This window comes from Cherax quadricarinatus, chromosome 56 (assembly GCF_038502225.1).
Source record: "Cherax quadricarinatus isolate ZL_2023a chromosome 56, ASM3850222v1, whole genome shotgun sequence".
Classification (NCBI taxonomy): Eukaryota; Metazoa; Arthropoda; class Malacostraca; order Decapoda; family Parastacidae; genus Cherax; species Cherax quadricarinatus.
The window spans coordinates 22,279,591-22,307,496 of NC_091347.1; the positions used below are offsets into that span (position 1 = coordinate 22,279,591).

The 27,906-nt window shown below is 46.6% G+C and overlaps 2 protein-coding genes across 6 annotated transcripts in view; one reads left to right on the top strand and one right to left on the bottom strand.

Moving 5' to 3' along the window:
* The window catches only part of LOC128700765 (modifier of mdg4), a 30,144-nt gene extending 28,640 nt beyond the window's left edge, over positions 1-1,504 (bottom strand). The window contains exon 1 of one of the 5 annotated variants that reach the window (XM_053794192.2): positions 1,161-1,504. The gene's annotated coding sequence lies outside the window, so the exon portion shown is untranslated. The remainder of the gene's footprint in view (positions 1-1,160) is intronic. The other 4 variants (XM_053794194.2, XM_053794195.2, XM_053794191.2 and 1 more) reach the window with 4 other exon arrangements.
* The window catches only part of CCAP (Crustacean cardioactive peptide), a 159,008-nt gene that overhangs the window by 49,930 nt on the left and 81,172 nt on the right, over positions 1-27,906 (top strand). The gene's annotated exons all lie outside the window — the stretch shown is intronic.

The window sequence follows — 27,906 nt, forward strand, 5'->3', positions numbered from 1 at the left end:
GTACTGTGAATGAATATTAGCATTTTGGCTATTTTTAGGGAATAATGTACCAATTTTCCAAATCACTACCAATGGCAAATTATCAAATGGCTGGATCAGTGACCTACTAAAACATAACCATGAATTTTCCAACTGCATAATTTAGGTTTATTTTAGGTTAGGTTAGGTTACTGCTTACTGATACTTAATTTGTATATGGGAGAACTATTTGTGACTTGATAAAGCTCACAAATCCCACTGTGTGGGCAAAACATTGTCAATAAAGGATCACATTATATTGCTTATATGCTTAATTTTCCATTGTGTTGGTATTTTATACCATTTATTTCCAGAACAAACATATTGAAGACATCTGATATTTACCCCGAGTATACTTGGGGATGGTTGTGGAGGTCACTGCCCCTGTGACCCAACCCAGACCAAGCTTCCTGGTTGCTGGCCTAATTAATCAAGTTGTTGGTGCCTGCCACCTTCATTTACATCCAGCCAAGAGAAGGACAAGACTCAATACTAAGTTTACCTGGAGAGAGTTCCGGGGGTCAACGCCCCCGTGGCCCGGTCTGTGACCAGGCCTCCTGAAAGTGGTGACTGGCTCAAACATAGTGGCTATCCAATGGAAATATAAGTACCTCAATGGAAGTAAGTCACTTTGTTTGACGTTTTTGGGTTATCTTGGGTAATTTGCACTATGTATGATAATTGTACTTATGTGTACCTGTACCTAGATAAACTTACTATATTGCCAATATCTCCAAAATAACAATTTGCACAAAAAATACTTACACATTACGTGTTGTACACAGGTTGTATATATCATAAATTGTCAATTAATTCCCAAGTTCTGCAGAGTTGTAGTCAGTAACTATAGCCATAATATTTTATACCCTTTGTATACAAAAAAAAATATCAACACTATCACTAAACAGTATTACTTGACGAGTAATACTGAAGTCTCTGTAAGAATTATAACAAGCAGGTGAGGAGGTGAGGGAGGCCGGAGAACACTTGGTGATGGCTAAGAACTCGTCACACCTCCATTTTTCTTTATTTACGCAACAATTGCAGGTAAGTATGTTTGCTTCACCTCACGGCAGTCTGCCATCATAACCTTTCAATCACCGCCAACACCAGCCCTCAACCACTAATATCTCCATTCTTACCCGTTTGTGTAGAGAGCTGAATCATGTGCTGCTTTTCCTAGAGGTTACTATTAATATCAATTGTTAAATGGCTTAAAATACGTGTCTGATTCTTATCGTGTGAGCCCCACCGTCCGCCATTACTGAGATTCTGACGCTCATCAACACTCTGTCCGAATTAAGACTTGAAACAAAAAATATTACATTTATTGTAATACGCTTCTCATCGCGTACCTGAAAATGTATCAACATTTAGTTGTTTTATTGTCAGGTCACTCTCCGAGTGAATATTCCTATTGGTTACACAAACGGGGGTCCACTGAAGAGCGAAAATTAAGTCGGAGTCAGAGTCAGGCGAGACCAGGAGATAAGACGAAGGTTTCTAAGCTTGGCTTCCGTCAGCCGCCTTCATTAAAACCCCGTAATATTATCTCCCTCCCTCACACACACTCACCAACACCACCATCACCACCTAAACTATCATCCAGCACATAAACTCGCCACGAATATCGGCCGCGCTAAAAGATTCGGTCGTCTGGATAATCTATTAGGAGATCAAGGAGTTAGTGATGTCAGGGATACTAATACAATCCACAGCCATCACACTATTTATAATAGCACACCACTCTGTGTACACCCCGTTACTTACACCACACACACATACATCAACTACAACTGGCTAATGGAAAATGTGACACGTGCAACTTTTTGAAATCTTTATTGAGGCAACGTTTCGCCACACTGGCTTCATCAGTCCAATACAAAGAACATATCGATTCCTCAGCCTGGAATCGATATGTTCAGTAGATTTATGGACTGAACATATCGATTCCAGGCTGAGGGACTGATTACTTCAGACTCCTCTATTTCCACCATTCTTCTTTGTATTGGACTGATGAAGCCACTGTGTGGCGAAACGTTTCCTCACTCAAGATTCCAAAACATCCCACAAGTGTCTCATTCTTCAACTTGTCGGTTTTCTGAACCATTTATCACAACTGACTAATAGATAACGAATGAGCTTTTTACACAAAAAGTCTATAAATATTCGCACTCATAACAGTTTTGATAAGAGAATTACACTAAACTAGATTTGTTGGGTTATCCTTGGATAATGCGTTACGATTTACGACAGCAATACCGTACCTGGAGTATACCTGGAGGGGGTTTCGGGGGACAACGTCCCCGCCGCCTGGTCGGTGACCAGGCCTCGTGGTGGACCAGGACCTGATCAACCAGACCATTGCAGTCATAGTAGAAATTTTAATAAATAAGCTGTAAAAAAAAGCTAGTATTTAACCAAAGAGCTCTAGCTCAACAGTTTCAAACGACCCAGGAGCTGTAGCTCAGCACCTTCAAGTGTCCCAGGAGCTGTAGCTCAGTACCTTCAAGTGTCCCAGGAGCTGTAGCTCAGCACCTTCAAGTGTCCCAGGAGCTGTAGCTCAGTACCTTCAAGTGTCCCAGAAGCTGTAGCTCAGCACCTTCAAGAGATCCAGGAGCTGTAGCTGAACACCTTCAAAAGACCCAGGAGCTTTAGCTCAACGCCTTCAAGAGCTTCACCAAGGCTCTTGGACTGAAAACCCTTAAAGGCAAAGGGACTGATCTCCTCAGACTTCCTCTTCACGTCTTTCACCGTATCCAGCATTGTACTAAGTTAATAAAGGCACTAGTTGGCGAAACGTCTTATCAGTAAAGATACCACACTATTGCACATTATTGTTTTACTCATTATTATTAATATTAGTAGTAATAGAAGCAGCAATAGTAATAGTAGTAGTAGTATTGGTATTAGCATTATTATTATAATTGCTATTATTATTATGATTATTATTACCAATATAGTCATAAGGAAAAGAGAGCTAAACCCATATGGGTCATACAGCATAAAGGTGTCTAAAGCAATAAGGATAGTAATAAGGGTAATTTATGTTAAAAAAAAGTCTCAAAGGAAATTAAAGGTGGGAACTTTCGGCGAGGAGGACGGTCAAGGTTGATGCACCTGGCTGACTGGACAGTCCATTGACATGTGGCGAACTTTGAAAGCTTCCTGGCGAGTCGTCATAGAGAGAGGCGTGCCAGGGGTCGTCTTGTTACTTTGGTATCTTGTGTGTAGGTTTTGCATGAGACGGTGGTTTCCGGCACCCGAACCTAACTTTGGTCTGGCATTCAACGAGAGGTATATTTTTTCAGTGATTGTGTATATACACTGGAAAGTAAAAATATCTCAGTGTTTTACACCGAGAAATATACTCAGTGCATATATGCTGAAATATACCCACACATCTCGGTGAATGCATACTATATATATACACACCTCTCGGTGTATTAACAATTATCGTTATATATCTCTCGAGTATATACTCTATATATACACCCACTGTATATACACCGAGAGATATATACCTCTCGATATATATAAAGTTGTTACAATGGTTTTGAGGGACCGTCCATGATCTGTGAGTGTATTAAAAGTGACCTCTGTCTACAGCGGAGCCGCAGGTTGCAGCAGTGTGACGTGAGAAGTGACCTTGTCAGCGTCGAGCGGCAGGTTACCGCAGGGCGGGGGCTGGCCGGTTGCTGGCAGTCCCGGGCGGGTCCACCCAACTGCGACTTCTGTCATCTGGTAGTTCGCAGCCCCACACATACAGAGATTCAGAAACTACTAATATATGCCCTGGAAAATCAGGCTGACACATCAGGAAGGGTACTTAGCGTAGTTCACTAGTAGAGCATTAAGGTTCACTACTGAAAGAACCCGGGATCAGTCTCCGGGCTACCAGAAAAGTAAATCTCACTATCGCAGCAAGGTATGGCAACACCGCATACCCAAACAAAAACAGTGGCACACAGCTCTTATTGCAGCGCTCTTAAGTGGTGATATCCAAATTAATCCAGGACCTCAAACTATTGTGCAGAGGCAAAACAGACAGATAAATGACGGCGATAATGACGATCTAGTAGCTAGGGATGATAACCTTAACTCCATATGTAATGCATACATAGGTCAATGTGAGACAATACAGCCATTATTATCTCAAACACTACCAAACAGGTGCATACACTGCAATGCCTCAAATGACGTAGTGGAAGTTTTAGCAGTAAAGGTCGAGAACCAAAACCTAGTCATTGTGGTAGTCTACAAGCCTCCGGATGCAACATCCCAGCAATTCCAGGAACAGCTGTTAAAAATTGACCACTGTCTGGAAAATCTTCCAGCTCCTGCACCCAACATCTTGCTCCTGGGGGATTTCAACTTAAGGCACCTAAAATGGAGGAATATAACAAATAATATTGTTGCAGTAATAACACCAGGAGGCAGCTCTGATGAAAACTCACACTCACACGAGCTTTTAAATCTCTGCACAAAATTCAATTTAAACCAGCAAATAATAGAGCCTACTAGACTGGAGAATACACTAGACCTCATATTCACTAACAATGATGATCTGATAAGAAATGCCACCATATCAAAAACAATATACTCAGATCACAACATAATTGAGGTTCAGACATGTATGCGAGGAGCCCCAGACCGACATAATGAGATTAGTCACGAGGGAGCATTCACCAAATTCAACTTCAATAACAAAAACATAAAGTGGGACCAAGTAAACCAAGTCCTAACCAATATAAGCTGGGAAGATATACTAAGCAACACAGACCCCAACTTATGCCTAGAACAGATTAACTCTGTGGCACTCGATGTATGCACAAGGCTTATTCCTCTAAGAAAAAGGAGGAGTAGATGTAAAATAGAAAGAGACAGGCGCTCCCTTTACAGGCGACGGAAAAGAATAACAGAGCGGCTAAAAGAGGTCAATATATCTGAAATGCGTAGGGAGACACTGGTCAGAGAAATAGGAAGCATCGAACTTAAGCTAAAAGAATCCTTTAGGAGTCAGGAATCGCGGGAAGAACTAAAAGCTATAAATGAAATCGAAAGAAACCCAAAGTATTTCTTCTCCTATGCCAAATCAAAATCGAGAACAACGCCCAGTATTGGGCCCCTACTTAAACAAGATGGGTTCTACACAGATGACAGCAAGGAAATGAGTGAGCTACTCAAGTCCCAATATGACTCAGTTTTTAGCAAGCCGCTAACCAGACTGAGAGTCGAAGATCAAAATGAATTTTTTATGAGAGAGCCACAAAATTTGATTAACACAAGCCTATCCGATGTTATCCTGACGCCAAATGACTTCGAACAGGCGATAAATGACATGCCCATGCACTCTGCCCCAGGGCCAGACTCATGGAACTCTGTGTTCATCAAAAACTGCAAGAAGCCCCTATCACGAGCCTTTTCCATCCTATGGAGAGGGAGCATGGACACGGGGGTCGTCCCTCAGTTACTAAAAACAACAGACATAGCCCCACTCCACAAAGGGGGCAGTAAAGCAACAGCAAAGAACTACAGACCAATAGCACTAACATCCCATATCATAAAAATCTTTGAAAGGGTCCTAAGAAGCAAGATCACCACCCATCTAGAAACCCATCAGTTACACAACCCAGGGCAACATGGGTTTAGAACAGGTCGCTCCTGTCTGTCTCAGCTACTGGATCACTACGACAAGGTCCTAAATGCACTAGAAGACAAAAAGAATGCAGATGTAATATATACAGACTTTGCAAAAGCCTTCGACAAGTGTGACCATGGCGTAATAGCGCACAAAATGCGCGCTAAAGGAATAACAGGAAAAGTCGGTCGATGGATCTATAATTTCCTCACTAACAGAACACAGAGAGTAGTCGTCAACAGAGTAAAGTCCGAAGCAGCTACGGTGAAAAGCTCTGTTCCACAAGGTACAGTACTAGCTCCCATCTTGTTCCTCATCCTCATATCCGACATAGACAAGGATGTCAGCCACAGCACCGTGTCTTCCTTTGCAGATGACACCCGAATCTGCATGACAGTGTCTTCCATTGCAGACACTGCAAGGCTCCAGGCGGACATCAACCAAATCTTTCAGTGGGCTGCAGAAAACAATATGAAGTTCAACGATGAGAAATTTCAATTACTCAGATATGGTAAACATGAGGAAATTAAATCTTCATCAGAGTACAAAACAAATTCTGGCCACGAAATAGAGCGAAACACCAACGTCAAAGACCTGGGAGTGATTATGTCGGAGGATCTCACCTTCAAGGACCATAACATTGTATCAATCGCATCTGCTAGAAAAATGACAGGATGGATAATGAGAACCTTCAAAACTAGGGAGGCCAAGCCCATGATGACACTCTTCAGGTCACTTGTTCTATCTAGGCTGGAATATTGCTGCACTCTAACAGCACCTTTCAAGGCAGGTGAAATTGCCGACCTAGAAAATGTACAGAGAACTTTCACGGCGCGCATAACGGAGATAAAACACCTCAATTACTGGGAGCGCTTGAGGTTTCTAAACCTGTATTCCCTGGAACGCAGGAGGGAGAGATACATGATTATATACACCTGGAAAATCCTAGAGGGACTAGTACCGAACTTGCACACGAAAATCACTCACTACGAAAGCAAAAGACTTGGCAGACGATGCACCATCCCCCCAATGAAAAGCAGGGGTGTCACTAGCACGTTAAGAGACCATACAATAAGTGTCAGGGGCCCGAGACTGTTCAACTGCCTCCCAGCACACATAAGGGGGATTACCAACAGACCCCTGGCAGTCTTCAAGCTGGCACTGGACAAGCACCTAAAGTCAGTTCCTGATCAGCCGGGCTGTGGCTCGTACGTTGGTTTGCGTGCAGCCAGCAGCAACAGCCTGGTTGATCAGGCGCTGATCCACCAGGAGGCCTGGTCACAGACCGGGCCGCGGGGGCGTTGACCCCCGAAACTCTCTCCAGGTAAACTCCAGGTCTCCAGGTAAAGTACGCATGAAAAACAGAAAAGGCACCTTATGTAAAATGTGTAAGGGGTGGGTGCATGATGGATGTATGTACAATTATAGCAACGGTGCCAGAATTCATTTTGTGTGTAACAAATGCACTTTGGCACAGTTACCCTTTAGCAGTGATGACATTGATTTACCTAATTTTAATACAAATGACCCATTGCCATATATTGATGATTATGATTGTTTTATGAAAACAGGCCTTCACTTTATTCATGTCAATGCAAGATCACTTCTTCCTAAACTGGCAGAGATTAGGATTCTAGCTAACAAAATTAGGGCGGCAGTTATAACCATCTCTGAATCTTGGTTGGATGATACGGTGACTGACGAAGAGGTCAAAATAGAAGGTTACAATATAAAACGCTTAGATAGGAACAGAAAGGGTGGTGGAGTATGTGCCTACATTAGAAATGACTTAGCTTACAACCCAAGACCTGATTTAAATAACGATAAACTGGAGATTCTATGGTTTGAAGTGCTGCTTCCCAAGACCAAACCCATCTTAGAAGGAACTAGTTACCGATCTCCTACCCAGGACCAGTTCTTAGAAGACTTTTCCAGAGTCTTGTCTGGAGTTGAAAACAATTGCGAGACAATAATACTGGGCGACTTCATTATCTGTTTTCAGCAGCAAAATAACGGGCTATGCAAAAGGTATAAGCAAATTCTAGGATTAAATAGTTACACTCAACTAATTAACACACCAACCCGGATCACACAGTTCTCAGCCACCCTAATTGACCACATACTTTGTAACCGCGCTGAGAACATTAGTCAGTCAGGCGTCATTACCACAGGTCTTAGTGATCATTTCATCATTTACTGCACCAGGAAAATCACTAGGGATAGGATAGGCCTACACAGGACAATAAAAATGAGGTCAACTAGAAACTACAGTATAGAAACACTGGTAAATAGGCTACACAATCGTGACTGGACATAGATAACAAGTTGCACGGACGTAAACGATGCCTGGGAAAAATTCAAAACAATGTTCACTACCATCCTTGATAATATTGTACCAGTTAAAGAGGTTAGGATTAAACGAAGAACTGAGCCCTGGATGAATACTGAGATATTAGATAATATGAAATTCAGAGACCAGCTGCTAAAAAGATTTAAAGCAAACAGACAGGATATTGCAGCACTAAATGAATTCCAAAGGGTGAGGAACAGAGTACAGAGACTTATAAAAGGAGCAAAGGCAAAGCACTATTGCTCAAAAATTGAAGAGTATAAGCATAACCCCAGAAAGCTCTGGCAACAACTAAAACAGTTGGGGTATAGCCATAAGCCAGTAGATAGATCTAACATAGTACTCACTATCGATAATGAGGTATGCCACGAAACATCTAAGGTGGCAAATTGCTTTAATTCCTACTACACATCTGTTGCATCAACACTAGTAAGTAAACTATCAGCTGCATCAAATACCTTTAACACAGACTCTGATAAGTTTCAAACATACTATACCAATAAAGGGGTAACCCCAGACAGTTGTCAACTAGTAAGTGTATCTCATGACTTCATTCAAAAAGAACTAAGCAGGTTAAACCCAACTAAGAGCACAGGCCCTGATAACATCCCGTCTAAGTTCCTAAAAGATGGTGCTTCTGAACTGTCAATCCCTATTGCTCACATAATAAATCTATCAATCACCACTAATACCGTACCGGAGGGGTTCAAGGAGGCCAGAGTTACTCCTATCTTCAAGAAAAATAATAGGTCTGATGTAAGCAACTATAGGCCTGTTAGTATACTCAGTATAATATCTAAAATTCTGGAGAAGGCGGTGTATTCTCAAGTAGTTAAGTACCTTAATGACAACAGCATTCTCCATAGCTATCAATCGGGCTTTAGAAGATCCTACTCAACCGACACCTCCCTTATTAATCTGATGGATTACCTGAGAACTGAAATGTCAAAGGGGAACCTCATAGGTATGGTAACCTTAGACCTGCAAAAGGCCTTCGATACTGTCAACCACAATATATTATGTAAGAAACTTCAAGCTATCGGTATAGGTTCTGTAGACTGGTTTAAGTCCTACCTTAGCAACAGGAGACATATAGTCGAAATCAACAAAACGGAATCAGAACCCCTGCCGATAACATGTGGAGTTCCCCAAGGTAGTATTCTGGGTCCCTTATTATTCTTATGTTATGTCAATGATATGCCTATCAGTGTCAAGTGCAAACTCCTACTGTATGCAGATGACAGTGCTCTGTTAGTGACAGGTAAAGACCCACAAGATATTGCTATTGTTTTAACACTGGAACTGAAGTCCTGCAGCAAATGGTTAGTAGACAACAAACTATCATTACACCTAGGGAAAACTGAAGCCATTCTCTTTGGCACGAAACATAAACTGAGAAGGGGAATAAATTTTAATGTTCAGTGTAATGGGGAGCCCATCACTTTGGTTTCATCAGTGAAATATCTGGGAATCCCCTTTGACCCATGCATGTCAGGAGAATTGATAGGGAACAGTGTAGTAAAGAAAGCGAATGCCAGACTGAAGTTCCTGTATAGACAAGCACAGTGTCTACCTACTGAGGCTCGCAGGACCTATGTCTAGCCCTTATACAATGCCATATGGATTACGCTTGCTCTTCATGGTACTCTGCCTTGACAAAAAAACTGAAAGATAGACTGCAAATCATCCAGAACATAATCGTAAGATTCATCCTGGGGCTGGGACCAAGAGAACATGTAGGCCAGGATGAATTACAGCAGTTGGATATGCTGAATGTTGAAGACAGAGTAAAACAACTGAAGCTAAATCATGTTTATAAAATTGCTCACAAACAGTGTCCAGAATATCTTGCTGTCAATTTTGTCAAGGCTGGGAACCAAAGCAATCATAGTACTAGGGGGAGAGAGCACAACTTTGTAGTACCCACAGTCATTGGCCAGGCATCAAATACCTTTTATTGTACAGCAATAAAGGAATGGAACAGACTACCCGCACATGTCAAAGCCAGTCATAGCATGAACCAGTTCAAGAAGAGTGCCAAAAGGTGTCTGATGAATGTAGCTACAGAAAGGGAGGGGAATGATTTTCTATTTTTTAGCTAACATACGTGTAAATTTTACCTTATTCCTAGTAATGACCCTCTTATTGTAGATAGTCTTAATGACCCTCGTGTAGTAGATAGTCTTTTTAGTATGATAATAAGATGTTATCTTCATTGTAGAATAATAAGAAAATATTATAACCTTTATATTATAATAATAATAAGGTAAAAGGACCCCAATGGAAATAAGTCACTCTGTCTGACTTTTTTGGGTTATCCCAGGTTCTCTACACATATGCTGCTATGTATGATAATTCTATGTAACTGTATTTGTGTATACCTGAATAAACTTACTTACTTACTTACTTACGCGATACGTGGTTCCAAGCCTCGTCACACCTAGTTAGCCTTAGATTGGCTAGAATACTGCTGCTTACTAACTTCATCCTTCAAGGCAGGATAAACTGCAGAACTGGAAAACGTCCAGAGAACCTTCACTGCCCATATGAATTCAATCAAACATCTGAACTACTGAGAAAGCTTGAAGTCCCTGGAACTGTACTCCGGGGAACGGAAGTGAGGAACGTACATCACAATTTACACACGGAAAATTCTGGAGACTTGTCAAAAATCTGCAAGTGAAAGTACTCTTTATGAAAGCAAGAAGCTTGGCAGAGGGTGAAAAATACCTCCATTGAGAAGGAGCGCAATGCGTACTATAAAAGAGCCCAGTAAGTGGAATTACCAACAAACCCCTGGTCGTCTTCAAGAAAGAACTTAACAAGTTCCTCATGTCAGTCCTTGATCAGTCCCGCTGTGGTGTGTACGTTGGACTGCATGCGGCTAGCACCAACATGCCAGCAACTGGTAAGCTTGGTCTGAGAGCAGGCCACGGGGAAGGTGACCACTGGCAGCGACTGCAGGTAGCTTGCAGGTATTCACCTGTCTGTAAACAGATACCTTGGTGTTAGGTTAAGTTAGGTCGAATTTGGTCGGTTGTACTCCAGGCTTGAGTAACTAAAATTCCTTCAACTTAAATACAGCACACTGCTTGACGCTCTTCAGTTATCTGGGATTAAACCAAGAAAGTTTCCATTGATAAAACACTGACATTAACAGAGAGAAAGCAAGCAGTGCAAGTGAGAGAGATAACTAGCAGTGCAAGTGAGAGAGATAACTAGCAGTGCAAGTGAGAGAGATAACTAGCAGTGCAAGTGAGAGAGATAACTAGCAGTGCAAGTGAGAGAGATAACTAGCAGTGCAAGTGAGAGATAACTAGCAGTGCAAATGAGAGATAACTAGCAGTGGAAGTGAGAGAGATAACTAGCAGTGCAAGTGAGAGAGATAACTAGCAGTGCAAGTGAGAGAGATAACTAGCAGTGCAAGTGAGAGAGATAACTAGCAGTGCAAGTGAGAGATAACTAGCAGTGCAAATGAGAGATAACTAGCAGTGGAAGTGAGAGAGATAACTAGCAGTGCAAGTGAGAGATAACTAGCAGTGCAAGTGAGAGAGATAACTACCTGTGCCTCAAGGAGTGCAAGTGAGGGAGATAACAAGTGCCTCGAGAAGTACAAGTGAGAGAGCCAGCAAAGTGTCTCAAAGAGCACAAGTAACACAGGCAGCAGAGTGCCTCAAGGAGTAGTTTATGGCTCTCGTCTGCTTTTTTTTTTTTTACATAGATGTCAACAACATACAAAAGAAGATTACTTCCTACATGACCTTGTTTGCACATGATCTCTAGGTCATGTATATTAATACTTGTGTGGCTAAAAAATAGATCGTTTTTTATGCAAACAGACCGTCTGTTATATGCTGTTGTTGCAACACAGACTGCACGTTTGGTTACACAAGACAATACTGTAAGCAAAACCTACTCAGTGTCTAGCAAAGTCATGAAAATTGTGGAAGGAGAGTGAAGACCAGAAACGGAAAACAGACTGGAAAAATATATGCTGCAAACCTCATACAAGACGAATTTATTATTATTATTATTATTATTATTATTATTATTATTATTATTATTATTATTATTATTATTATTATTATTATTATTATTATTATTATTGTCGTTATTATTATTTTTATTATTAATGTAATTATAATTATTATTGTCTTAAAGATGGTAGAGTATGCACTGCCAGCATGGAACCACCACTTGATAAAGAGTGTCAAAGAAATCTGAAGAACTCAAAGAATTGATGTACAAGAAGCTAAGCAAACTAGACTTGACAACCTTAAACGGTAGAAGGACCAGGGGTAGAAGAACCAGGGGTAGAAGAACCAGGGGTAGAAGAACCAGGGGCAGAAGAACCAGGGGCAGAAGAACCAGGGGTAGAAGGACCAGGGGCAGAAGAACCAGGGGCAGAAGAACCAGGGGCAGAAGAACCAGGGGTAGAAGGACCAGGGGCAGAAGAACCAGGGGCAGAAGAACCAGGGGTAGAAGAACCAGGGGTAGAAGAACCAGGGGCAGAAGAACCAGGGGCAGAAGAACCAGGGGTAGAAGGACCAGGGGTAGAAGGACCAGGGGTAGAAGGACCAGGGGTAGAAGGACCAGGGGTAGAAGGACCAGGGGTAGAAGGACCAGGGGTAGAAGGACCAGGGGCAGAAGGACCAGGGGTAGAAGGACCAGGGGTAGAAGGACCAGGGGTAGAAGGACCAGGGGTAGAAGGACCAGGGGTAGAAGAACCAGGGGTAGAAGGACCAGGGGTAGAAGGACCAGGGGTAGAAGGACCAGGGGTAGAAGGACCAGGGGTAGAAGAACCAGGGGTAGAAGGACCAGGGGTAGAAGGACCAGGGGTAGAAGGACCAGGGGTAGAAGGACCAGGGGTAGAAGGACCAGGGGTAGAAGGACCAGGGGTAGAAGGACCAGGGGTAGAAGGACCAGGGGTAGAAGAACCAGGGGTAGAAGGACCAGGGGTAGAAGGACCAGGGGTAGAAGAACCAGGGGTAGAAGGACCAGGGGTAGAAGGACCAGGGGTAGAAGGACCAGGGGTAGAAGGACCAGGGGTAGAAGGACCAGGGGTAGAAGGACCAGGGGTAGAAGGACCAGGGGTAGAAGAACCAGGGGTAGAAGGACCAGGGGTAGAAGGACCAGGGGTAGAAGGACCAAGGGTAGAAGGACCAGGGGTAGAAGGACCAGGGGTAGAAGGACCAGGGGTAGAAGGACCAGGGGTAGAAGGACCAGGGGTAGAAGGACCAGGGGTAGAAGGACCAGGGGTAGAAGGACCAGGGGTAGAAGGACCAGGGGTAGAAGGACCAGGGGTAGAAGGACCAGGGGTAGAAGGACCAGGGGTAGAAGGACCAGGGGTAGAAGGACCAGGGGTAGAAGGACCAGGGGTAGAAGGACCAGGGGTAGAAGGGGGTAGAAGGACCAGGGGTAGAAGGACCAGGGGTAGAAGGACCAGGGGTAGAAGGGGGTAGAAGGACCAGGGGTAGAAGGACCAGGGGTAGAAGGACCAAGGGTAGAAGGACCAGGGGTAGAAGGACCAGGGGTAGAAGGACCAGGACCAGGGGTAGAAGGACCAGGGGTAGAAGGACCAGGGGTAGAAGGACCAGGGGTAGAAGGACCAGGGGTAGAAGAACCAGGGGTAGAAGGGGGTAGAAGGACCAGGGGTAGAAGGACCAGGGGTAGAAGAACCAGGGGTAGAAGGACCAGGGGTAGAAGGACCAGGGGTAGAAGGACCAGGGGTAGAAGGACCAGGGGTAGAAGGACCAGGGGTAGAAGGACCAGGGGTAGAAGGACCAGGGGTAGAAGGACCAGGGGTAGAAGGACCAGGGGTAGAAGGACCAGGGGTAGAAGGACCAGGGGTAGAAGAACCAGGGGTAGAAGGACCAGGGGTAGAAGGACCAGGGGTAGAAGGACCAGGGGTAGAAGGACCAGGGGTAGAAGGACCAGGGGTAGAAGGACCAGGGGTAGAAGGACCAGGGGTAGAAGGACCAGGGGTAGAAGGACCAGGGGTAGAAGGACCAGGGGTAGAAGGACCAGGGGTAGAAGGACCAGGGGTAGAAGGACCAGGGGTAGAAGGACCAGGGGTAGAAGGACCAGGGGTAGAAGGACCAGGGGTAGAAGGACCAGGGGTAGAAGGACCAGGGGTAGAAGGACCAAGGGTAGAAGGACCAGGGGTAGAAGGACCAGGGGTAGAAGGACCAGGGGTAGAAGGACCAGGGGTAGAAGGACCAGGGGTAGAAGGACCAGGGGTAGAAGGACCAGGGGTAGAAGGACCAGGGGTAGAAGGACCAGGGGTAGAAGGACCAGGGGTAGAAGGACCAGGGGTAGAAGGACCAAGGGTAGAAGGACCAGGGGCAGAAGGACCAGGGGTAGAAGGACCAGGGGTAGAAGGACCAGGGGTAGAAGAACCAGGGGTAGAAGGACCAGGGGTAGAAGGACCATGGGTAGAAGAACCAGGGGTAGAAGGACCAGGGGTAGAAGGACCAGGGGTAGAAGGGGGTAGAAGACCAGGGGTAGAACCAGGGGTAGAAGGACCAGGGGTAGAAGGACCAGGGGTAGAAGGACCAAGGGTAGAAGACCAGGGGTAGAAGAACCAGGGGTAGAAGGACCAGGGGTAGAAGGACCAGGGGTAGAAGGGGGTAGAAGTACCAGGGGTAGAAGGACCAGGGGTAGAAGCACCAGGGGTAGAAGGACCAGGGGTAGAAGGACCAGGGGTAGAAGGACCAGGGGTAGAAGGACCAGGGGTAGAAGGACCAGGGGTAGAAGGACCAGGGGTAGAAGGACCAGGGGTAGAAGGACCAGGGGTAGAAGGACCAGGGGTAGAAGGACCAGGGGTAGAAGGACCAGGGGTAGAAGGACCAGGGGTAGAAGGACCAGGGGTAGAAGGGGTAGAAGGACCAGGGGTAGAAGGACCAGGGGTAGAAGGACCAGGGGTAGAAGGGGTAGAAGGACCAGGGGTAGAAGACCAAGGGTAGAAGGACCAGGGGTAGAAGGACCAGGGGTAGAAGGACCAGGGGTAGAAGGACCAGGGGTAGAAGGACCAGGGGTAGAAGGACCAGGGGTAGAAGGACCAGGGGTAGAAGGACCAGGGGTAGAAGGACCAGGGGTAGAAGAACCAGGGGTAGAAGGGGGTAGAAGGACCAGGGGTAGAAGAACCAGGGGTAGAAGGGGCAGAAGAACCAGGGGGTAGAAGGGGGTAGAAGGACCAGGGGTAGAAGGACCAGGGGTAGAAGGACCAGGGGTAGAAGAACCAGGGGTAGAAGGACCAGGGGTAGAAGGACCAGGGGTAGAAGGACCAGGGGTAGAAGACCAGGGGTAGAAGGACCAGGGGTAGAAGGACCAGGGGTAGAAGGACCAGGGGTAGAAGAGGGGTAGAAGGACCAGGGGTAGAAGACCAGGGGTAGAAGGACCAGGGGTAGAAGGGGTAGAAGAACCAGGGGTAGAAGGACCAGGGGTAGAAGGACCAGGGGTAGAAGAACCAGGGGTAGAAGGGGGTAGAAGGACCAGGGGTAGAAGAACCAGGGGTAGAAGGACCAGGGGTAGAAGGACCAGGGGTAGAAGAACCAGGGGTAGAAGGACCAGGGGTAGAAGGACCAGGGGTAGAAGGACCAGGGGTAGAAGGACCAGGGGTAGAAGGACCAGGGGTAGAAGAACCAGGGGTAGAAGGACCAGGGGTAGAAGAACCAGGGGTAGAAGAACCAAGAAACCAGGGGACCAGGGGTAGAAGGACCAGGGGTAGAAACCAGGGGCAGAAGACCAGGGGTAGAAGGACCAGGGGACCAGGGGTAGAAGGACCAGGGGTAGAAGGACCAGGGGTAGAAGAACCAGGGGTAGAAGGACCAGGGGTAGAAGGACCAGGGGTAGAAGGACCAGGGGTAGAAGGACCAGGGGTAGAAGGACCAGGGGTAGAAGAACCAGGGGTAGAAGGACCAGGGGTAGAAGGACCAGGGGTAGAAGGACCAGGGGTAGAAGGACCAGGGGCAGAAGGACCAGGGGTAGAAGAACCAGGGGTAGAAGGACCAGGGGTAGAAGGACCAGGGGTAGAAGAACCAGGGGTAGAAGAACCAGGGGTAGAAGGACCAGGGGTAGAAGGACCAGGGGTAGAAGAACCAGGGGTAGAAGGACCAGGGGTAGAAGGACCAGGGGTAGAAGGACCAGGGGTAGAAGGACCAGGGGTAGAAGGACCAGAGGTAGAAGGACCAGGGGTAGAAGGACCAGGGGTAGAAGGACCAGGGGTAGAAGGACCAGGGGTAGAACCAGGGGTAGAAGAACCAGGGGTAGAAGGACCAGGGGTAGAAGGACCAGGGGTAGAAGGACCAGGGGTAGAAGGACCAGGGGTAGAAGGACCAGGGGTAGAAGAACCAGGGGTAGGAAGACCAGGGGTAGAAGGACCAGGGGAAGAAGAACCAGGGGTAGAAGAACCAGGGGTAGAAGGACCAGGGGTAGAAGGACCAGGGGTAGAAGTACCAGGGGTAGAAGGACCAGGGGTAGAAGGACCAGGGGTAGAAGGACCAGGGGTAGAAGGAGGGGTAGGACCAGGGGTAGAAGGACCAGGGGTAGAAGGACCAGGGGTAGAAGAACCAGGGGTAGAAGGACCAGGGGTAGAAGGACCAGGGGTAGAAGGACCAGGGGTAGAAGGACCAGGGGTAGAAGAACCAGGGGTAGAAGGACCAGGGGTAGAAGGACCAGGGGTAGAAGGACCAGGGGTAGAAGGACCAGGGGTAGAAGGACCAGGGGTAGAAGGACAAGGGGTAGAAGGACCAAGGACCAGGGGTAGAAGGACCAGGGGTAGAAGACCAGGGGTAGAAACCAGGGGTAGAAGGACCAGGGGTAGAAGGACCAGGGGTAGAAGGACCAGGGGTAGAAGGACCAGGGGTAGAAGGACCAGGGGTAGAAGAACCAGGGGTAGAAGGACCAAGGGTAGAAGAACCAGGGGTAGAAGGACCAGGGGTAGAAGGAACCAGGGGTAGAAGGACCAGGGGTAGAAGGACCAGGGGTAGAAGGACCAGGGGTAGAAGCACCAGGGGTAGAAGGACCAGGGGTAGAAGGACCAGGGGTAGAAGGACCAGGGGTAGAAGGACCAGGGGTAGAAGGACCAGGGGTAGAAGGACCAGGGGTAGAAGGACCAGGGGTAGAAGGACCAGGGGACTAAGGACCAGGGGTAGAAGGACCAGGGGTAGACCAGGGGTAGGACCAGGGGTAGAAGGACCAGGGGTAGAAGGACCAGGGGTAGACCAGGGGTAGAAGACCAGGGGTAGAAGGACCAGGGGTAGAAGGACCAGGGGTAGAAGGACCAGGGGTAGAAGGACCAGGGGTAGAAGGACCAGGGGTAGAAGGACCAGGGGTAGAAGAAGGACCAGGGGTAGAAGGACCAGGGGTAGAAGGACCAGGGGTAGAAGGACCAGGGGTAGAAGGACCAGGGGTAGAAGGACACGGGGTAGAAGGACCAGGGGTAGAAGGACCAGGGGTAGCAGGACCAGGGGTAGAAGGGGTAGAAGGACCAGGGGTCGAAGGACCAGGGGTAGACGGACCAGGGGTAGAAGCACCAGGGGTAGAAGCACCAGGGGTAGAAGGACCAGGGGTAGAAGGACCAGGGGTAGAAGGACCAGGGGTAGAAGGACCAGGGGTAGAAGGACCAGGGGTAGAAGAACCAGGGGTAGAAGGACCAGGGGTAGAAGGACCAGGGGTAGAAGGACCAGGGGTAGAAGGACCAGGGGTAGAAGGACCAGGGGTAGAAGGACCAGGGGTAGAAGAACCAGGGGTAGAAGGACCAGGGGTAGAAGAAGAACCAGGGGTAGAAGGACCAGGGGTAGAAGAAGGACCAGGGGTAGAAGGACCAGGGGTAGAAGGACCAGGGGTAGAAGGACCAGAGGTAGAAGAACCAGGGGTAGAAGGACCAGGGGTAGAAGGACCAGGGGTAGAAGAACCAGGGGTAGAAGGACCAGGGGTAGAAGGACCAGGGGTAGAAGAACCAGGGGTAGAAGGACCAGGGGTAGAAGGACCAGGGGTAGAAGAACCAGGGGTAGAAGGACCAGGGGTAGAAGGACCAGGGGTAGAAGGACCAGGGGTAGAAGGACCAGGGGTAGAAGGACCAGGGGTAGAAGAACAAGGTGTAGAAGGACCAGGGGTAGAAGAACCAGGGGTAGAAGGACCAGGGGTAGAAGGACCAGGGGTAGAAGAACCAGGGGTAGAAGGACCAGGGGTAGAAGGACCAGGGGTAGAAGAACCAGTGGTAGAAGGACCAGAGAACACATAGGATTTGATGGAGCAAACAGACAGTGTTCACAAGAACATCGCAAGTCAGGACATGCAGAAATAACCACAGAGACTACAGGAAATAACTGTTCTGTTTCCAGAACTGTTAGAAAGTAGGAGAACCAGAATGAGATAGTGGAGAATGATGATTGTATATACCACTACCAGCACCACCACTACCAGGCCCACCACCACTACCAGGACCACCACCACTACCAGCACCACCACCACTACCACCATCACCAGGAGAGGCAGCGTGCCGTCACGTGGAGATACATACTTGCAAAAAACTGTAGGTTACAGTGCTGATTTCAGCTTCCTTCTCTACCACCACCACCACTAACCCCACCATCACTAGTAGTAATAGTACTACCCCCCATTTCCTCCCCACTACCCCCCTCATGGGAGGTTCCTTGACGCTGGTGAGGGGCTTTTGATCTAGGGAATTGGATTTGTGCTCCAGTTCCCTGAATTAAGCCTGAATACCTTCCATCCCCCCTCCACATACGCTGTATGATCCTACGGGTGTAGCGCTCTCCCATGATTATAATTATAATCCCCCCACTACCACCACCACTAATAAAAGCCGCATCGTACAAAGACAACGACACCATTAGAACTTCTACTGATTGTCTTCAAGACAATGTTCCTGGAAAAACATGCATAACAGAGGCGGGAAACAGGTACACGAGGGCAGACTTAAAAGGTAAAGAAATAGATGAGTCACGGAGATGTGGAAATATTTCTTAAACTTGAGGAAGGCCGCCAGGAAGTGGAATGACCCGGAACCAAGCACTGGAGGCAGCTTCCATACGTAGTTTTAAGAGTAGGTATGACTGTGGCCCGGTGGCCTGGTGGCTAAAGCTCCCGCTTTACACACGGAGGGCCCGGGTTCGATTCCCGGCGGGTGGAAACATTTCGACACGTTTCCTTACACCTGTTGTCCTGTTCACCTAGCAGCAAATAGGTACCTGGGTGTTAGTCGACTGGTGTGGGTCGCATCCTGGGGGACAAGATTAAGGACCCCAATGGAAATAAGTTAGACAGTCCTCGATGACGCACTGACTTTCTTGGGTTATCCTGGGTGGCTAACCCTCCGGGGTTAAAAATCCGAACGAAATCTTATCTTATCTTATCTCTTAAGGCTAGGAGGGAGTCAATCCTGTAAGAGGCAAGAGGTAGAGCCAGGAGCTGAGAATGACCCTTGCAACTCCAAATAGGTGAATACACACACACACACACACACACACACACACACCTGCAACACACACACCTGCAACACACTCGACCCTTGCAACCCCATACAGGTGAATACACACACAGTAGCAGGTATCTCCAGCCGTAATATCTAACAATAGTTCCTGGGATAATGGCCCAAGCGGCTCCTTCACAGATCAAGCCTATTCAACTGAAAGTAAATATGTGAGTGAACTACCAAGGAAACACATAGTAAAGTTAGCTAACTATATAGTAAATGTAAGTAGAAGTGTGTTAGACTTACCTGCAATCTTACGTGCTCACGAGGAAGAAAGAAAAAAAAAAGCCTCAGTCATACCAGAGTGCAAAACATTTATCTGGCTTCCGTTTAACACTCGTACGCGAGGAGGACAGTACACCTGTTGATGGCTGCTCTCTACCAACCTGCTACCACCACATATATGATACTCATGTACTCAACAAGTGTAGTTAGTGGATGACGCTACTGGTATGTGTGTGTGTACTCACCTAATTGTGGTTGCAGGGGTCGAGACTCAGCTCCTGGCCCCGCCTCTTCACTGATTGCTACTAGGTCCTCTCTCTCTCTCTCTCTCTCTCTGCTCCCTGATCTTTGTCATATCTCGTCTTAAAGCTATGTATGGTTCCTGCCTCCACTACATCACTTGCTAGACTATTCCACTTCCTGACAACTCTATGACTGAAGAAATACTTCCTAACATCCCTGTGACTCGTCTGAGTCTTCAACTTCCAATTGTGACCTCTTGTTTCTGTGTCCCATCTCTGGAGCATCCTGTCTTTGTGTGTGTGTGTGTGTGTGTGTGTGTGTGTGTGTGTGTGTGTGTGTTTGTGTGTGTGTGTGTGTGTGTGTGTGTGTGTGTGTGTGTGTGTGTGTGTGTGTGTGTGTGTGTGTGTGTGTGTGTGTGTGTGTGTGTGTGTGTATGTGTGTGTGTGTGTGTGTGTGTGTGTGTGTGTATGTATGTGTGTGTGTGTGTGTGTGTGTGTGTTGTGGGTGTGTGTGTGTGAGTGTATGTGTGTGAAGGGTTGTTCCTACTATAAGGGAGTCAGCTGCTAGTAGAAGCCTTAAATACTCCGTCCTCCCTCCCTTCCACGTTGTGACCTCCACAAATTCCACTCGTTACACGTTCAGCAGGACACGGTCCGTCCGCCCCGGGGTTCAGCGTTACCTGTCCCCCGTCCCCGTCCCCGTCCACCTCCAACTGAACCTCTCCACTCACCTTCCATCTGTCTTCCCCCACCTTCCACCTGTCTTCCCGTTTCACATGGCCGAACTCCAACTGTACTCTTTTTCCACCTGACTTCGTACCACCTGGTTCGAATTACCTGTCTTCCGCTGATCCAGCTGGTCCAAGCCACCTGTCACATCTGATTCCAGTGGTTGGTATTCCAGCAAGTATCCCCGGGGGAGAGTGCAGCAGTGTGGTACACAACCTACGCAACTCACACACCTGTGTGTTACACTCGACTGCTCACAGAAATTACACCTCTACCACCGGATTTGAGTAACTGTGGACCCTGGCGTAGTCCCTCCCTACCTCCCTGTGAAAGTTAAGACACATGTGCAACATCTGGATATCTTTATTGTAGATGTTGCACATGTGTCTTAACTTTCATATTGTCGGTATTTTATACCTTTCTTGCACTACCTCCCTGTGTGTGTGTGTGTGTGTGTGTGTGTGTGTACTTACCTAGTTGTGGTTGCAGGGGTCGATTCATAGCTCTTGGCCCTGCCTCTACGCTGCTCGCTACTAGGCCCCCTTCTCTCCCTTCTCCATGAGCTTTATCGAACCTCCTCTTAAAGCTATGTATAGATTTCATGTGTATGTGTGTGTGTGTATGTGTGTGTGTGCGTGTGTGTGTGCTCCTCAACACTTGTTCAACACCCCAAACAAGCAGAACACACCTGTGTGTTCACCCCCAGATGAAGAAAACACTGAATCATTGGCTGTGACATGAGGCCCCAGGGGGTCAATGCCTCTCTTGGGCATTTCTGGAAAAAAAAATCATTAGCGAACAAAATCAAAATATAAAATTCTTTTTAATTGCATTCTTTGTTAGTATTCATGAAGTTTTGGCCCGTCTGTACATCAAACGGGCCATAACTTCCTCCATGGTACAGACAGTGTGGCATGGATTGTCACACTGTTCACTAGGCTAAGAAAACCCTTCATTAAGTTCAGCGGAGATGTGTTAACTCTGTGGATTGCCAGACTGTGTTCGCTAGGCTAAGAAAACCCTTCATTAAGTTCAGCGGAGATGTGTTAACTCTGTGGATTGCCAGACTGTGTTCGCTAGGCTAAGAAAACCCTTCATTAAGTTCAGCGGAGATGTGTTAACTCTGTGGATTGCCAGACTGTGTTCGCTAGGCTAAGAAAAACCTTCATTAAGTTCAGCGGAGATGTGTTAACTCTGTGGATTGCCAGACTGTGTTCGCTAGGCTAAGAAAAACCTTCATTAAGTTCAGCGGAGATGTGTTAACTCTGGATTGCCAGACTGTGTTCGCTAGGCTAAGAAAAACCTTCATTAAGTTCAGCGGAGATGTGTTAACTCTGTGGATTGCCAGACTGTGTTCGCTAGGCTAAGAAAACCCTTCATTAAGTTCAGCGGAGATGTGTTAACTCTGTGGATTGCCAGACTGTGTTCGCTAGGCTAAGAAAACCTTCATTAGATTCAGGGGAGATGAATCTGCATCAGCCTGGGCCGTCCTCACGCCAGCAGCCTCGCCCAAGCTCCTTCCTATCTTGATACAGTTTATAATTTACATACTTAAGAAGACATTCTTAAAAAGGGGATCTTTATTAGGTCTATGTTTTACCTGCGTGAGACTTTACCTAGTACCAAAGAAAAATTGCTACTACAACTTATACAAAGGTACGGAGACGTGCAACACAAGGAATCGTCAGTAAATATACCTTGTGTTGCATGTGTTTCATATACTTGTTGGTATTGTATAGCATTTATAATATGATAAAAAAAAGTATCGTCTTGCTGTATGTGGTTTTTAACACACACACACACACGCACACACACACACACACACACACACACACACACACACACACACACACACACACACACACACACACACACACACACACACACACACACACACACACACACACACACATACATCATACACTACACAAGTTGATAAATAACACTCGTCCAACACATGAGTATATTCATTATGATAATAAAAATACACCCAGATGTTGCACATGTTTCTTATTAATCAATGTTCCACAAAGTGTATTTTTAGACACATACCTGTGGCCATTTTCTATATTCATCCCCACATACACTCGTATGATAAATATGGATGGAGGCCTGAGCTTGCTATCATCTGCAGCTCATAAGACTGCCATCCCCACGAGCCCCTTTGAGGCGGGGTAGATGGCAGACCAGAGGCCTAGCTTCTCCCTACGAGCCCCGTGAGGGCGGGGAATGTGGCTAGGCCTGGGGACACTTGGTCCCAAAGATGAGGGGGTACTTGTACCTCCTCCCATGGGAGACTTAAGTCTCGAGACACTCCCCAGATAGGGAGCCAAGGCCGGGTCACCACTACTTGGAAAAGACCCGGGCCGGGAGAATACCGGCGAATAAAAAAAAAAAAAAAAAAAAAAATGGATGAAGGGACACAACTAAATACACTAGGATAACTTTATCGGACACATTTCGGTCATGCAGTACGACACTGTACATGTGTCAGTCAATTTGGGTCACGATGGAAAAAATAGAGAAATGCAGTATAATGTGTTTCTTTATTGACTAGGTTTCACCCACACAGTGGACTTCATCAAGTCAAAAACAGATAATAATTAATAATGTATTTATTTCTACAAGTACATGTACAAGGTATAGAGTCCTAGCTGACATCAATGACACTGTTATATAGAAAGCCCCTTGTTATGCAGAGCATTTCGGGAAAATTAGGTCAATTTTGTCCCAGGATGCGACCCACACCAGTCACCTAACACCCATTTTTACTGATGGGTGAACAGGTTGTGTCTGTGACTTGATAAAAGCAGGTAAACACCGCTGTGGTGGGTGGGCAGCCAGATATAATGAGGACCCGGGGCTCCACGAAATAGGTAATCAGCTATCTCTGATTAGAATTATACAGTAGAATGAGAAAGCTGACTATATATAGTGGAGAATGCGAGCCAGGTGAGAGTCAGGTGAAGGCGTGAGGTCACGGAGAGGCCAGTTAGCAGGTGCAGTGGTAGGAGTATATCTAGTCCCGTAGCACTCAGCTCACACACTGAGGTACGTGGTTCGATCCACGGTACGGGTGAAAATACTGGGCATGTTTCCTTAAGACACCTGATGTCCTTGTTCACCTAGCATCAAGTAGGTACCTGGGTGTTAGCCGACTGGTGTGGGTCGCATCCTGAGGGGTAAAATTATCTAAGTTACTCGAAATGATCTGCATAATATGGTGTGTATAAGTTGTATATAAATACATGTTCCAACGTCACTTATAAGACGTATGTTAACATTTTTATTTAGGAAAATAGGTACATCAGCAGTGTGCTGCTACCCTATGAAAGTCATAAGAAAGAAGAACAAGAAACAAGAGAAGAAAAAGATAGAGAAGCAGAAGAATCAGTAGCAATAGTAGGATCAGAATGAGAGGCAACAGGATAACTCTGCTTTCATATACCGCGGTTATTCGCTTGCTTACATTGTCTAAATTCAATTTAAATTCATGGAGGGAGGTGGGTGTCTTTTGTGAGTGTGGGGGAGGTGTGGGTGTGCCCCCACCCTGTGAGTGTGGGGGTGTGGGTGTGCCCCCACCCCGTGAGTGTGTGGGGGGTGTGGGTGTGCCCCCACCCCGTGAGTGTGTGGGGGTGTGGGTGTGCCCCCACCCTGTGAGTGTGTGGGGGTGTGGGTGTGCCCCCACCTTCCATCACCACCATCCTCAATCAGCCCACCTTACAACCCCATTCATCACCACCCCTATCTCCAACCTCCCTCCGCCAGCACCCCATCCCCACCCTTCCTCCACCACCCCCATCCCCACCCTCCCTCCACCACCCCCATCCCCACCAGCCATTCATCACCACCCTCACCATTTTCAATTGTTCCGTTCCCTCCCCCACCACAACTACCCCCGCCTCCCATTACAACTCCTACCCTCCCCATTCCCCATCCCTCACCTATTTAACATTTACATTAATTCCTCAGCCCATTATTTTCTTTGCAAATTAAAGTAATTTCAAGTAATCTCAGAGCCGGGAACGCGAGGCCTCTGCCTCACCCTCCACAAATATCTCACTTTAAATATAATTTGTGCTATAGTAAGTGTAATATTCTCAAGGTTACTTTAGGACAGTGATTCCCAAAGTGACTTAAGAAATCGTAATGACACGATTGCAAATAAACCATACCCCCGGCCGGGATTGAACCCGCAGTCATAGAGTCTCAAAACTCCAGCCCGTCGCGCTAGCCACTAGACCAGCTAGCCACAATAATATTCATCCAACTAGGGTTCAATCCCGGCCGGGGGTATGGTTTATTTGCAATCGTGTCATTACGATTTCTTAAGTCATGTTGACGGCAGTGAAGGGACTTGAGCTAGAGTTCGTCACGGCCACGCTAGCTGGAGATTCGTCTGTAAAAACTTGCATTTGTGGTCACAGAGGTGCCTGTGCTAACTTTCCTATGGTGTAGAAATATACCTAGTTGGATGAATCTTATTGTGGCTAGCTGGTCTAGTGGCTAGCGCGACGGGCTGGAGTTTTGAGACTCTATGACCGCGGGTTCAATCCCGGCCGGGGGTATGGTTTATTCCCAAAGTGGGCGGTACCGCCCCCCTGGGGGCGCTGAAACTATCCGGGGTGGGAGGCTTGAGAAAAAGGGGGCGGTAGGTGGGCGGCAGAGGAGCAGCATCAGAACCAAGGGAGTGTTTGCTTTACAAAATCTATTTGATAAAATCTAAGTCACGAACACTCAAAGAGGTTATTCTACCAGCAGTGAGGTTTTGCGCACAGTTTTACACGTCATGTGAACAAATTATTAAAGTTATTCCTCTTAGTGATAACTCTGTTCAAAGAAGAGTGATGACATGACTAGACATTGAAGACACATTACGGACATGCTTAAGACAACAGAATTTGATTTACAATTACATGAGTTCACTCTGCTTCTGGCTTTTGTTGGTTTCGACAGAGATGAAAGTTTGCTTCAAGATTTATTTGCAGGACAACTAGAAACAGATACAAGACGGGAGTCAGTATTTTGTGTAGTGAGGAAGATTTAAGTCGCATCCAAGTGTTAATTCGTGAGAGCGCGAAGCCATGTCAGTCGATCGATAGCGAAGAGGCTAGTCCAGGAGCTAGAGTTCGACTCTTACATCTTCGAGACACCTTCAAGAGTCCAGGAGATTAAACCAAAATCTAATCTCTTCCCCTTTTTCCTGGTCTCTCTCGTAAATACCTCTCTTTCTCTCTTCCTGACTTTTTCTGTTTTTACTCTCTTACTTTCCCTTCCCTCCTTCACTCACTCTCCCTTCCTCTCCTAAGCTCCCTCCCTTCACTCCCACTGTCTCTTACCTTCTTTAACCCTCTCACTCCGCCTCCACCCTTCCCTACTCTCCCTCATATTAATTATTGGCAAGAGAATCACACAAAATAATCACGACAAAAACCTGACATTTGTGATGAACTAAATCTTTCAGCCCCAAGAATATAAAAGTATCTTTAATTCCCAACAAGAGAAACATATCTTTCATTTACAAAAATACATATATTTTTCCCCTCAACGTTGATCAAAGAATCAGTATCTCAACATCAGTAAACAGCACAACCGTAGTTCAGTCAGGCTGTGTTGTACGAGTCGTGGTCGGCTGGACTCGTTGCAACATCCACTAGAAATCAGCAAGCATTGCAGGATTTCATTTACCTTTGTAATGCGGTTCCAATGCTTTAACACCTTGAAGGAATCTTTCTCCATGCTCGGCACTCACCTCAGACTGGGTGTCGGGAAAACGTCACAAACAGGAGTGGAGGAAATGCAGTTTAACATATTGGAGCCTAGTTACAAGTAACTTTGCAGTGGATGATCCACTAGTGTCTTATGTCTGCCATGAAACCCTTGTAAACATTGTTGAGCGAATGCTGGGGGACTGAAATCACCTCATTCACTGCCATCTGTAAATCATTCAACCATAAGCTGTCGAATTAATGGATCCAAAAATATAATTTCCTTAGCCGTGGCCTCAGCCTGGGAAGCTTTCCTAACGGGTATTTGAATGTTGGGTGATTCTTGTCCACTGCCTTGACCAGCTGGATGACGAGACCAAGCTTAATAATGTGCAGTGATTATGATAATGGTATACAGTACCGACAAGTTTATAAGGAAGACATATGTGCAACAGTTAGGTAACTTTATTCCGAAAGGTTTCGCCTACACAGTAGGTTTCTTCAGCCGGGTACAGAGGAGGCAACAGAAGCAGTAGAGATGTAAAGACCAAGTGATCAGTTCATCACCCTTGCAGACGTAGTTATATGGTGGTCAGTCCCTAGTCTGGAACATTGTTCAAGACTGAGTCAGATGGTGGTAGCAGCGACTACACTGCTTGTACCTACAGTGAGTCAGGTGGTGGTAGCAGCGACTACAATGCTTGTACCTACAGTGAGTCAGGTGGTGGTAGCAGTGGCTACAATGCTTGTACCTACAATGACTGAGTCAGGTGGTGGTAGCAGCGACTACAATGCTTGTACCTACAGTGAGTCAGGTGGTGGTAGCAGCGACTACAATGCTTGTACCTACAGTGAGTCAGGTGGTGGTAGCAGCGACTACAATGCTTGTACCTACAGTGAGTCAGGTGGTGGTAGCAGCGACTACAATGCTTGTACCTACAATGACTGAGTCAGGTGGCGGCCAAACTTTAGTTTACCATTATTTCGAATCTTTTTAATTTGCTGCTTCGCCAAAATTTCAAGAGATGGGAACAAATAGAAGCTCTGACGTGTTTGTTTATTCTCAAAATATACAAAAAAAAGATGCATAAAAATTGATATATTGCTTCATAACATACACCCCTTATAAAAGTATACAAATCATAAATATTAATGTATATAATTTTTGCTTCTCGTACATTGATTGGTCACTTTAATACGATGTATATGATAAAAACTCAGGTGAGTTTTACAGAGGACACCTGTGATTAATTAAGGACTCTACCTGAGGTCTATTCTCACTCTCAGGAGCCATCAAGTGTCTTATCTCTATTTGGGTTTTTAAACACGCTTTTGTCTTGTGTTATCTCTGGTTTTTGAACTCGTGACTAATTTTTTTTTTTTTGTGTATGTAGGACGGGGGGACGGGCTGGGGGAAGGGGGAATAGGGAGGGGGAGGTTGGGCAGGTAATTCTCACGTTCTGTGACTCCTGGCTGGATGGGTGCATGTGTGT